Source organism: Mus caroli, chromosome 2, assembly GCF_900094665.2.
Source record: "Mus caroli chromosome 2, CAROLI_EIJ_v1.1, whole genome shotgun sequence".
In the NCBI taxonomy this organism is placed as follows: Eukaryota; Metazoa; Chordata; class Mammalia; order Rodentia; family Muridae; genus Mus; species Mus caroli.
This window is the reverse complement of record NC_034571.1, coordinates 157,545,875-157,559,189: the sequence shown is the minus strand read 5'-3', so window position 1 is coordinate 157,559,189 and position 13,315 is coordinate 157,545,875. Positions and strand designations below refer to the sequence as shown.

The following is a 13,315-nucleotide window of genomic DNA, read 5'->3' as shown; positions in this document are numbered from 1 at the left end:
CTTGCTTCTTGGTCATGATGTTTGTGCAGGAATAGAAAGCCTGACTAAGACAGGGAGTCAGAAGCAAGAGTCTTGGCATTGGCCTTAGCCAGGCCTAAGAATCTGAGCTCCTCTCCAAGTCGTTTCTGTACCCCAGGTCCTTTCCCACTTTTCACCCCTAAATGAGCCTGGGAACATTTATGTCCAACAGAAAACCAGGATTCCCATGGCTGATGTTCTTTTTCCTCAGTAGGTAATCAACAACCTCTAACAACTGCTGTGGGTTGGCTGTCTCCCAGCACAGAACATGTCTGTGACCTCCATTACCATCACTTGATCAAGAGGGAAACTGAGGCAGCCCCAGGGTTGCCAGACCAGCAAGCGCAGTTATCATAATGCTTCCATCCGTGACAGACTGCATACACAACCACACCCTGTGAGATTGCAATGGAGCCTAAAGATCCCCTTGGCCGGGTGACATCATGGCCCTTGAATCACTGCAGTGAGGCACAATCTTGTTGGGTGGTTGGCATTGGTATAAAGCATCCCACGGAGACTTCAGGATAAACACACAGCTTGCACGGTTACTCACAGCGCATCAGACTTGACAGAAACAATAAACCGCCCGTCAGCGCCCCAGGAACGGCATCTGCTACCTCACATAGCCGTTGGAGCGTGTGCACTGCACACACCAGAGCAGCCTTGGCCTTCACATTCACTGTCAGCATCTGGATTGGGTGCAGCAACCATTCAGCATCGATTTGTGTAAATGCGCACGGCTTTCGCACAGGAGCTAACCTGCGTAATGACTCACTCCTCAGAGTGAACCCCAGTGTATGGCCAAGGTAGATGGCGTCAGACCCCAGCTCACCGATCCCCACCCACACCGTGGTGAACCTGAGGCCAGGAGAGAACACAAATGAAGCTTTGTGGGGAAAGGTGGGGGAAGGCTCAACTCCTATGATGCCCGAGGCAGAAGAAGGTGAGAACTGACTCCCACAAGCTGTCCCCTGACCTCCCCATAGGAGACCCACACCCACAAATGCAATTTGATTATTTTTTAACTACAAAATTGTGACTAAAGAACTTTTACCTCTCTGCACACCTTTAACTAGTTTGTCTAAGACACAGTTTGTCTAACTAGTTTAACTAGTTTAACTTTAACTAGTTTGTCTATGACACAGTTAAGTCTGGGGGCGGGGCAGGAGCTGACTTCTTTCTGGGGTGCTAGAGGCCGGGCAGTCTAGCAATCAGGAAACATACCTCTAGACCCAGCTCTCCCACACAAAGCCTGGCTTGACCCCTGCTCTGTGTGCTTGAATGGCCACGGTTCCTGCCCTTGGCTCATCTATAATAGTGACAGTTAGCATGAGGCAGAGATGAGCTTGTGTCGGCAACCATTCAGGGCGGGGTCTTTCCCAGGGAAATGTTCAGACTATTGCAGCCAACACTGTATGTGCCCAAAGCTGGGCCACACACACATGTACGCATGTACCATGCAACTGCTCACTCAGATGAGAGCAGTCGTGGTTGTAGGCCTGGACAGCCATTACTGACAGCTTCGGGCACCTGATGCACTTCATTGTATGCCCCAGAGTGCAGAACGGCAAATCTCAATAGTACGGGAGTCTTGTATTTTGGGGAGATTTTTAGGGATAAAATGTTTTATTTTATTTCAATTTTCTGAGACAGGGTTTTGCTATAGAGCCTAGGATAGCCCCCAAATCCAGTGCTTCCTGCCTCTACCTCTCAAGCACTACATATCCCACCATGCCTGGATTAGAGTATTTCCTTTCTTCCTTTCTGCCTTCCTCCTTCCCTCCCTTCCTCCCTTTCTTTCCTCTTTCCTCGTTTTTGGTTTTTTTCTTGTGTGTATACATATCTATGAATACTGTATGCACATGATGTATTTGTAAGTAAATGCTCTTACATATAAAAACAAACAACAGGAACAACAAAAACCAACCAAAACCAACCAACCAAAAAAAAAAAAAACCCTCTATGCTCTTGCTATAGAGCCTAGGATAGCCCCAAAATCCAGTACTTCTTGTCCCTGCCTCCCAAGTGCTCCATATTCCAACATGCCTGGAATAAAGTATTGCCTTCCTCCTTTCTTCCTTTCCTCCTTCCCTCCTTTCTTTCTTCTTTCTTTTTCTTTGTTGTCATACACACACACACACACACACACACACACACATATATATATATATATATATATATATATATATATATATATATACATACACATACATATGGTGGTTCTCTGTGTAGCTCTAGCTGTCCTGGAACTCACAGAGACCCACCTACCTCACAAGTGCTGGGATCAGAGGTGTGTGCCACATGCCTGGTCCCAAAGAAACAATTTTTTTTTCTAAGAAAAATGTATTGGTTCTTAAATGCCACATAAACCCTGGCTGATTTAACAACAACAACAACAAAAAAAATAAAAAACAAAAACAACAAAAACCTTCCATGAGTCTCTCCAATTGTGGTACGGACAAACAAGGGTTTTTTTTGGTTCGCTGGTTTTTTGTTGATGCTGGGTTTTTGTTGTTGTTGTTTTCCATGTAAGAGCATTTACTTGTAAATACACCATGTGCTTACAATATCCACAGGGGCCAGAAGAGGGTGCCTGACCTGGAATCAGAGAGACAGGCAGTTGTGAGTCTCCAGGTGGGAGTTGGGGACCAAACCCAGGTCCTCTGGAAGAGCAGCCAGTGCCCTCAACCCCTGAGTCATCTCTCCAGCCCCCATCATAAGGACTTTTGGGAAGATGATCAAACTCTTTGTGGAAATGCATGGCACATGAAAACTTGGTAAGGTTTTAAATCTACAACTCGCCCAGCCCTTCTCTGAATATCCAGATGACCTCAACCTCTAATTCCCTCGAGATTTCATTCTTCAACATTCCAAAGCCCAGGGATGCTTCATGCTCCAAGGAAAACAAAAGAGAAAACCTCTGACGCTTTCCTACAACAGCCCCCCTGAACCCGTAGGTTATCAGCATTGCGAGAGGGGAAAGTGAGGCAGAACTAGGCTTTGAACAGAGGCAGTCCGGCTCTCAGGTCTTGACTGTCAACAATGTATTCACTCCACTGTCTGTAAAGTCTGCGCAAGAACGTGGCTGAGATTCAGCTCAGAGAGGTGATGAAGTCTGGATCACTCTGAGGTGGAACCACAGAGGGCTGGTGAGGTGGCACTAGCTGGCTAGTAAGCCCCAGGGAGCCGCCATGTGCCTTTGGCATTAGGAGAATATCTTTTGTTTTCTTTTTCAGCTCCTTACCGGTTTGTTAAATAGAGCAAGAACCTCTTTTTTTTCTTCTTCTTCTTCTTGTGACTTCCCTTTCATTTAAATGGGAAAACATACATTTCAAAGACATTCAATAGCTGTGTTGAAGTCTTGGGCTCAGTCACAATGTCCCCATTGTGGCGAGAGGACTCCCTGGCCTTTAAGCTCGGGTTATAAAAATTTGGTCTGAGCCCAAAGTCTGGCTTTAATAGAATATTTTAATTTTGTTTAATGAATATTATTTTAAGTCTATTTGGCAGTTTAAAAATGTGTTCTTTTATTTTCAAATTAAGCTTTATCCGTGACCTGTGCTTTCTTGGGGGTGCGGGTGCAGCGTGCAGTCGGGGTGATAATGATACAAGCTACCATTTATTGAGTGCTTACTATGTGCCAAACGCCCTGTGAATGTGTGCCACCTCATTTAACATGCTCAGTCTTTTCAGGAACAGCAACTGTGCCCAGAGGTGGCAGGGCAAGGGCACCACCAGTGGCCAAAATTCACACCAGCTCTGTCTGAGTCTTGGGGCCTGTGCTCTCAACCACAGCCCACGCTCTCACCACACAGATCCGCTGTTGCCAGGCACCCTGCTGGCCTCCAGTGCAACGCCCTGTCATCCTTACAGCTGGCTTATTAAATGAGCAGGACCACAAAGCTGAGCCTCTTGCCAGTGACATCTTTACATTTTCACCACAGCTGATGGCGAAGATCCTCATTAACAGTATCCTGTCCCATTTTACAGAGTGGGAAACTGAGGCACAACGACCTAAGTCATCAACCTCAGGACACACAGCTTGCGATTCATGATCATAGCAGGATTAGCTCTGGTCATCGTTCGAGCTCCACCCACTGCTGGTACAAACACTTTGTCATATTAACTTAATCTCTACAGAAAGGCGCTTTATAATCCCTGTTGTGCAATTGGGGACACTGACGGGTGGGTAAATGCTGTGCGGTGATCAACTTCACCAGCCCATAGTTTCTGCTCCCAATCTCCACTGTACTTAAGAATATGTATTTATACTAATTATATTATTAAATCTTATTATATTTATCCTATATCATATTAATATATTAATCTAATTAATATCACACACACGCGCGCGTGCACACGCACGCGCATGCACACACACACGCACACACACACACACATACACACACATATGACCGGCAAAGCTCCCATTTAGGAAAAGCTAATTCTCCCCCTCCATCCCATGCCATTTTCTAGAGGAGGAGCGAGCAACTGTCAGGGCGTATCCCATGGATTCCTAGTGCACTTTGGGGCACAGAAGCTGGCACCCCACACTCGCTGAGCTGGGCTCCTCGGGATGAGCCTCTGCAGCATTGCTTTTATCTCTTCTCCTTCATCTGCTGTGGGAGCAGGAGGAAGCTCTGGAGAAAGGTCCAGGAGTCACAGCAATACCTTCTATCTACCCCAGGATCATCAGGACCACGACAGAGATACAATTCCAGGACACTGGAGTCCTGTTCTTGTCTATCTGTCTCTCTGACCCTAGACAGGGAAGTGTCACTAGGGTAAGGACAAGAACAAGAACAAAGGCTCCAAGAAACACAGCGTGTCTTTGGAATGGTTTATGAAATACTCAACACACACCCTCTTGTCAATGGACTTTATCCTGCCATACTGCAATGGGTCAGGGGTCAACACATTTTGTTCTCAAGGGCCACAGCCAGTGTGTTAGGCTCCGTGGGCTGCATAGTCCCAGTAGTAACACTGAGGTCATCGTAGTGTGACTGCACCTGGGCACAGCCAGCTGCAGGGTTACAGACCAGCCAGGTTGCAGGCTTCAACAGCCTCTTGCTCCAAACACGCCTCGGCTTCCACAGGGCAGGAGCCAAGGCTCTGTGAGTATAGCATCCTCTTCCTCTTCTGAGCCCTCTATTCTGACTCCCCACGAATACCCATAAAGCAACACAGGGGGACTGACTTTAAAATCTGCCTCTCCAGGGCCTACAGGGAATCTGCCTGTTCTAGGGGCTCAGGATCAGAACTGGACATAATTCTGCCTCTGGCACAGGCTGTAGGACTCTGACCATGCGTCTCCATCTGTAAAATGGAGATAATAACAGCCTTCTCTATCCAGAAACAAAGCGAAATATTTCTTAAGTGTAGCTCCTGGCACAGAGCACATCTTCAATAAACAGGGGCAATTGGCTGTTGCCAGCGACTCTGGCACTGGCAACACTTTAAAAAAAAATGTTTCACTGGAAAAAATATTTTTAAAAAGGCAGACAAAGTTTCCAAAGCAAGTTTTAAAAGTTACCCTGAGGGTCCCAGGGAGGGGGGGGTCAGAAAACACCCCACCCTGGATCAAACCACCAGTTACCCTCCCCGTGCCTCTGCCTCCCAGGTTTGCATCTCAGTCCCTGTGCCAGTCCCTTTCTTGTGATGTCTGAGCAGTGTGGAGACATCCCATGAGTTTCAGACATCTGCTGAGACTAAGGCATCCTTCCCCCATGCGTCCCCCTTCCCTTCCCTCCGTATCCCACTCGCTAGCTTCTGGGGGTGGGGTGGGGTTCAGTCTCCTCAGTAAGAGGAAAGCGCACCTGAACTCAGAATCTTCACAGACCGGAGGTGAATAATCCCCTCAGCTTCATTCTTTGTCACGGCTGGCTGGGGCCAAAACTTAGGCAACATGGCTACAAGTCACAACTTGTTTTGCCACTTGAGACCACGCATCCCAGCAGAGCAGCCAGCCTGAACTTCCCCCCTTGCCTTCTCAGTGATGAAAAAGGCCAGAAGGACAGGATCCTCCCCTGAACCTACCCCTTCCCCACCGAGTGGGTCCTCAGTCCTTTGCTGGAGAGATAAACGGAGCTAGAACATTCCTAAACAAAAAGTCGGCATGTGTGTAAATAGTGCACACCCACAAAAACAAACAACTTCTTTGGGCCGACACCTTTTCTGTCTCTCAGAAGAGGCTTAATCCCTCGGTGGAATTCCCATCAGCACCTAGGTTGGTACCAAAGTCAGGGCCATGAAGATACACTCTCTGTGGATTTCAGGAAGGCAAGGCAAGGGCTTGTCTTCGCACTGTGTTCCCCACATTTAAAAAATCACAGAAACAAAAAAGAAAGATATGGGAAACTGTTACTATTTCAACCACAAAGTGAGCACCGCTAGAAAACTGATCAGGAGACCCCAGGGCACTTTAGTCTCTGATTCTCACAGATCTGAACATCCGGAGGAGTTATCAGTGGTGACGGACAAACCCAGAACCCAATTTTTCTCTAGAACGGTGAAAAACGTCCCGAGGAGACCGCCATTCCAGACTCTGACTCCTTTTTACCACAAGGCGTCTTTGCTGCTCCTGGGAGAGCACAGATCAAGTCAAGAGCAGAAGCACCCTCCCTGCCCCCACCCTCTTCTGTGTCCAATTCAACCAAAGCGTCTAACAGGCAGGAATTCAGACTTGGCTCCGGAGAGAGTGCCGGTGGTTTTGCCCTGTTTTGGTGACCTTCAGTGCCTTATGTATGCACTTGGAGCCTATGACCTAATACACGTTGGTTTGGCTTCTCTTCTCGTCCTAGCAGCCTGTAAAAAGCTATGGAGAATTCCCCGTGTTTTCTCATTTGGGTCAAGAAAATAAAATCGATATCTAAGTAACCTTTTTAAAAATTTAAAGGCCTGTACAGCCCCCAAACCACGGAGTGTTTACACCTGGAAGGTGGTTCTCTCTCAGAGCCTCTTAAAGGTGCGAGATCTGGTAACCGCGCCTTCCTAAGAAGCAGCTAAGAGGGACTTTTTTTTTTTTTTTTGACCTAAGCCAAACAATGACATTTAAAACTCACGTTAAAGCAATTACCATGCAGAATCTGCCCGTGTTTTTCCCATTTTTTAAACAGAAGTGTGTATGTTTTCACATAGTTTCCTGCTGTGATTTTTCTTTCTTGGCAAACCTACGCCGTACCATGAAACCCAAAGTATTCACGTTGCAGGGACAATAATGGTGGAAACAGACCCAGCTGTCTCTGCCGTCGTCATTTTTCTTTACAAAATTAAAATGTCTACTGGCTAACGCATGGTATATTTCAGGTCTGAAAAACACTGCTTAGGAGATGGGCAGAGGAATGACAGGAACCCCACTCTAGAGGGCTTAAGGAGTGTGTGTTCCTCCACGTGTGGGAGTCCAGAGCCTCATTCTTCGCAGGGTGGAGGGGTTGACTTTCATCATTTCTATTCCAATTCCAACCCCTAAGAGCTGACTGTTCCCTGAATGAATGAGCACAAGCAGATAGACGTTCGTCTCAGTTACCCAGTCTGAGAATCCACAGACTTTTAAAAGTTACTAGATAACCAGACAGAAGGGGAAAGTTGGACGCTGTTGACATCACACACGTTTTATGGTACAGGCACAACACTATGACAGAATAGCTCTTAACCTCTGTTAAATTCTTCACACATTTTAAAAGATGTTTAAGTTGGCGCTATCTTACACTGACATTCCTGTTTCAAATTTCGGCGTAGATTTGAAAGAACAAATTCACATATCAAAACACCAGGAGTTGGAGGCACATCTGTGTTGGAAGGGCACTGTATTTGCGAGAAGGCAGAGAGCAGGAAGCTGTGGCCCTGTTCTCAGTAGGACGGTAGGCTGAGACCCTGGGTTCCCTACATCCCCTCTGCTTCCCTCCCAAGGCTGCACCCCTCAGGCCCTACTGACCACAAATCTGCCTGTCCCCACATTCGGGCCACACTGATGGCATCCCTTAACATTCTAAGTGGCCAAGACGAACCGCTCCTGTTACCCGACTCTCGAGACCACCTGTTCCAAATTACTTTGTCCTCCAAATATTTATAATTGAACTCCAGACCAGCACCCACCCGTAGCAATACAATACAGCGCCTTCCGGTAAAGCTGACCTGAGCTGTGCCTACCGTAATGTTTAGGGCCTTCCCTCTGCCGGTAAATTTATTGACTCGTTTTAGGAACAGAACTAGACAGTGTTAATATAAAAGGGACAAATTAAATTAGCCCTCGTAAATAAACAGCTATTCTTCTTGACAGAACCAGACCCAAACGGCTGAACACGAGTGCCAAGGTTTCTATTCTTGTTTTCTAAATACCAAGTATAATTCCCTTCTATTTAAAACAACAGCAAAAAAAAAAACCAAACCAAAAACAAAGGAGAAGGAGGATAAAAAGAAGAAAAAGAAGAGGAGGAGGAAGAAGAAGAAAAAGAAGAGGAGGAGGAGGAAGAAGAGGAAGAGGAGGAGGAGGAGGAGGAAGAAGAAGAAGAAGAAGAAGAAGAAGAAGAAGAAGAAGAAGAAGAAGAAGAAGAAGAAGAAGAAGAAGAAGAAGAAGAAGAAGAAGAAGAAACNAGAAGAAGAAGAAGAAGAAGAAGAAGAAGAAGAAGAAGAAGAAGAAGAAGAAGAAGAAGAAGAAGAAGAAGAAGAAGAAGAAGAAGAAGAAACAAAAACGTAACCAGGGCAGCTTCAGAAGATAATTTATTCTCTGTATGTTCAGAATCATGCAAGCTGAGCATCACCCTCCAAGGGCAAGGGGGAAAAGGGTTTAACAATGTGTGCTTCTATAAGAGAGTCTTAAGTGTGGTCTATAAATGAGAAAAATGCTATTAATGTCACTTCCTTGATAGCGAGAAGAAAAAGGTGAAAACACACACACACACACACACACACACACTCGTAGCTTCCTTCAGCTCTAGGTACACCAGGCAGGTACTTTCCTAGCCCTGAATTACAGCTACAGAGAAGTTGCTCCTTGGGTCAATTATGATGACCAGGCCGATCTGTAGCCACCAGCTGTCATTTCAAGCTTTGGTCCCCGATGGAGGGTTTACCCTCCCTGGATTAGAAGGCGTTAGGCAAACACCATTAGGCCAGTACTGTCACTGGCAAATTCTCCACTAATTGTTTGTCCCACCAGAAGTCTCTCTCTCTCTCTCTCTCTCTCTCTCTCTCTCTCTCTCTGTGTGTGTGTGTGTGTGTGTGTGTGTGGTGCGTGTGTGTGTGGTGCTTGGGACTCTTGAATTGGATGCAGAGGAGGAAGTGGGGTGCTCAGAGTCCGTGAGTCTGGAATCAGGAAGAGTGTTGAGACTGAGCGAGGAATGAGAGTGTGTGTGTTCTGTCAACAAGCCATGTTTTCTCAACTTGAGGGTTAAGCCTCTGTAAAGGGTTCCTTCTGGGCAAACGCCTCCCACCCCTTATTCAGAACAAACAGCAAGAGAAATGTTTCCTGCCCACAGCAGAACTCAGTCTTGGTGACAGGCAGAAAGTGTGGCGTCTGGGAGTGACCCTCAGCCCCCTCTGCCTGAAACCTCGAGATCAGGAGGCCCACAAAGCTAAGCAATCCTCCCCCTTCAGAAGCCTCAGGCAAGGGAATTCTCTCCCTTAAGGAATTTCTGTCTCCCTTTGTATCTGGTGCCCAGGTGAGAGTCAGGTAAATGTATCCCTGGCCACGTGACAGGAAGCAACACACACACACACACACACACACACACACACACACACACACACACCCCTCAGGGCTTTGGACACTGCCTGAAAGCTAGACTGAGCATCCTTTATGGGCAGGAGGCCTGCCCAGCAAGGACCAGCCCCTGACACAACTCCAGTTCTCATCATCATCTTAGATGCAGGGGCTTCAGCAGCTGACCCGGCTAAGCAAGACCTCTCCCCTCCCTTTCTTTCCTGACAGCCATTGCCTGTCTCCCTGCCCAGCAAGGCATCTGTTGTGGGTCACCCTGGAACCCCACTCGCTCTCAGTGAGGGCCTGTTCTTTCGCTGTATGACAAGTTTATTGCTGGCTTAATGAGTTTCCAAAGGGGCATCGCAGCTGAGGACACCCAACACACATCTGGTGATGGTGGTGGGGACAGAGAAAGAGTTCTCATCCTGAGCTCAGCTTGCGCTGGTGACAGTTGGACGGCTGGCTGCTTAGTCCTGGTCTACTCCCGGCACAAATTATCTTTGGGGAAAAAAAGCTGAAAAAAATATAAGGAAATGGTTTCTTCTTTGTGGGGATGGAGTCATCTTGTCGTGGGGGAAACATCTTAAGTGGACGTGCCTGGACTGTGTATATGGTTTTTCAAACTGCCAGAATCTCCACAGCGTATTCAACCCAATTCTGAAAGTGGCCGGCTACGCCGCAGACCCGTTTTACTGTGGGCTTTTCCACTCTCCCGACAGCAGCTAGCATTTTATCAATTTATCCATCTGGAACAAAACTCGAAATCTCTTACACACGATTTAAAGCAGCAGGCTTCGGCATCTTGGAAGCACAGTACTATGGGTGGTCCCCCATCCCAAATGCTAACCCTGTCACAGGTCAGCAAATCCTGTTTCTTCATGATGTGTTTAACCCAACACAAAGGCACGAAAAGATGCTAGAACGTAGGTTGTTTAAAAACAGCACTTTTCGAAGTAATATTAAAAAACAATCAGGGCACATATCTTTTAATTTTTACTTCACATTGTTTAGTTATCTGATACTAGGAAAATAATGTATGTGTTTATGGGTTATTTTTATATACTTGGGTGCAGTGTTACACAAGCACGCCAAGACACAGGAATAAAATAACATTCTTTGAAGATAAAACAGTTTATCGAGTTGTGAACTAAGATACAAAGGGGCATAGGAACCTAAAAAGTAGTTTAACACACACAAACACACACACACTCACACAAACACACACACACTCGCACCATCTCAGGTTCTCTCAGATCTATTCATACATTGTTGTTGTTTTTTTTCCACAACTGCAGATTTTCAAGTTTCAAATCCAAGCTCATTATTATGCTCAGTCACAAACAAGATTCCAAACATTATCATTTCTTACATAAATAGCCCATTAACTTTCCCCAGTCTGAGGATGTCTAAAGACAGGGAAATATTAGGCTTGGGGGGGCTTACAGATGCTGCAGAGAAGCGGGAAGGGGAGGGCATTCCTTGGGTAAAACGGCACAATGACCCTTGACAAAGATTGTTTTTGAAAAGACCCAGCCTTGGTCCCCACGGACAGCTGTGAATGTTGGGGTCTAACACATCTCCGAGGGCTGGTGTCTCTCAAACTGACCCATGCTCTGGTCATAGAAAATTCTTTCATCCTAGCTTCAAGGGCTTGTGGAATTAATAGAATCGGTTTCAAATACAACCACTATCCCCAGTTATAGTTTCCTTGGGGCGGGAGCTCCCGACTCAGACATAATTCAAATGCTTCCCTGGTGTTTGTAAATCCTAGTACTTTCTCTCACTTCGTTAAATCTTCCCACCAGGAGTGACTTCTGTACCTCACACGACATATTTATATATAATATCGCGTTATATATTATATATACTTAAAGTCGTTAAAAGTTATGTAGCATTTCAGACTGAGGCGGGAAGAGGGAGGGAGGATAGGCAGTAGCGTCTCTGCCTTGCTTCTTCCACAGGCAAGGAGCGAGGGCTGTCAAGTCTGAGCCCTGGGATGGTTTGGGGGCCCTATGTGCCTTGCAAGAAAATCTCACATTCAACTGCCGAGTAAAGCACTTAGAGGCTTTAGCGATGGAACCCCTCTCCCAGTCCTGCTTCCCTAATACTCCGTGAGCGTGAGAGCTATTTGAAATGCTTTGAAGCAGCTAGGGCCAGTCCACAGCTGCCTGGCTAAAGTAACTCAGGTCCGCGCGCTCTCCCCTTACTACGAAACCCAGTCTAAGTGTCCTGATGAAAAGTTGTGTTAAGTTTCAGCTCCAGAGTGAGCGCCCTGAGCTGGACCAGTGCGGGCTACAGGATAGTAAAGACTTTTCAAAAGAAAATCGACGTGGGGGAGGCTGGGCCACGGGCCCCAAGTTCCAGCGGGTTGCCCCGCTCCTCCGCTACCCACAACCCCAGCCTTCGGACATCAGCTTGTCTCTTGGATCCTTTGGGTACAATCCGAAATTCAGCACGAGTCTCCCGAGTCTCCTCCCAGGCCAGACAACGAACCAAACGCAGAGACCCGGCCGCGTCCTGCACTTGTCCGGTGCACTGGAGTTGCTAACTTCAGTCACTGCGCCCCGCACCCCCCTCACCTGGAACACGAGGAGAAACTGAGGCCCTGAGACCCAAAGGGATCTCAAGACTGGATATGCTGCCGGCGGCCGAGTCTCCGCTCCTTTAGTGTCTACGGGGTCCCCGGGAGACGCGGTCCCACCCCGTGTCCCCGAGCGCGGTACTCACCCGCACAGTGCAGAGTCGTCCCGAGCGGGCCAGGCCGGGGGATGGCACGCGGAGCGAATGTCGCAAGGCTGCGGCAGCCTCCTGTGCCGGGGACCGGTCCCCTGTCCCGGCCGCGGGTCTGCTGCGCCCCCGCCGGGCCGCGCCGTGCGTGGGGGCCGCGGGGCGCGGCGCTGGCTCCGGGCGGGGACTCGGCCCTGCAGTGCGCGCTGCTCTCGCTGCCGCCGCTGCGCTCCCGGAGGAGGGACGCGCCGGCCTCCTCCCTGCGGCGACGCCCACGCCGCCTCCCGGCCCCGCAGCGTCCTCACCGTGGCCAGGCGCGGCCCCAGAGAGTCAGCAGCGCAGACCGGGGACCGCACACATGCATTCATCCGTCCATCATCCACCCACCCATCATCTATCTATCCATCCACCTATCCATCCATTCATTCATCCATCCATCCACTCGACTGTCCGTGCCTGGTCAACTACTCTACTACAATAAGACCAACTCGTTTTCTGTCGTCCTGGAACTTTGCATCCACGTTGAGAGTGGAAATCACGAACAAAGAATCCAGGGAAAAAGGCAGCTGAAGAAAGTTGTAAATACCGAGGAGAGGGAAAGAAGGGCTTGTGGGTGGTGGGGCAGCAGAGAGGTCCAGGAAGATGTCTCTGTGGAGGTGTCACCTCAATTACAGGAAAGCGTGAGTGTGAGGGTGAGCGTGTATGTATTAGGCCAAAGGTCAGCAGTACTGTTTTTGTCAATAGCTCTCCCCCCACCCCCCAACGCAAGGTTTCTTTTTGAAGATGGAGGTTTTCGATTCAGGATTCAGCTGGAGGGGCTGGCCAGCAAGCTTGCTCCAGGGATCCTCCTGCCTCTGCCTCTTAGGCGCC

The 13,315-nt window shown here is 48.1% G+C and overlaps 1 protein-coding gene across 1 annotated transcript in view; it reads right to left on the bottom strand.

Moving 5' to 3' along the window:
• Positions 1-12,504, bottom strand: part of Eya2 (EYA transcriptional coactivator and phosphatase 2) — a 170,707-nt gene extending 158,203 nt beyond the window's left edge. The window contains exon 1 of the mRNA XM_021149209.2: positions 12,446-12,504. The gene's annotated coding sequence lies outside the window, so the exon portion shown is untranslated. The remainder of the gene's footprint in view (positions 1-12,445) is intronic.
• Between the last annotated feature and the right edge of the window lie 811 nt (positions 12,505-13,315).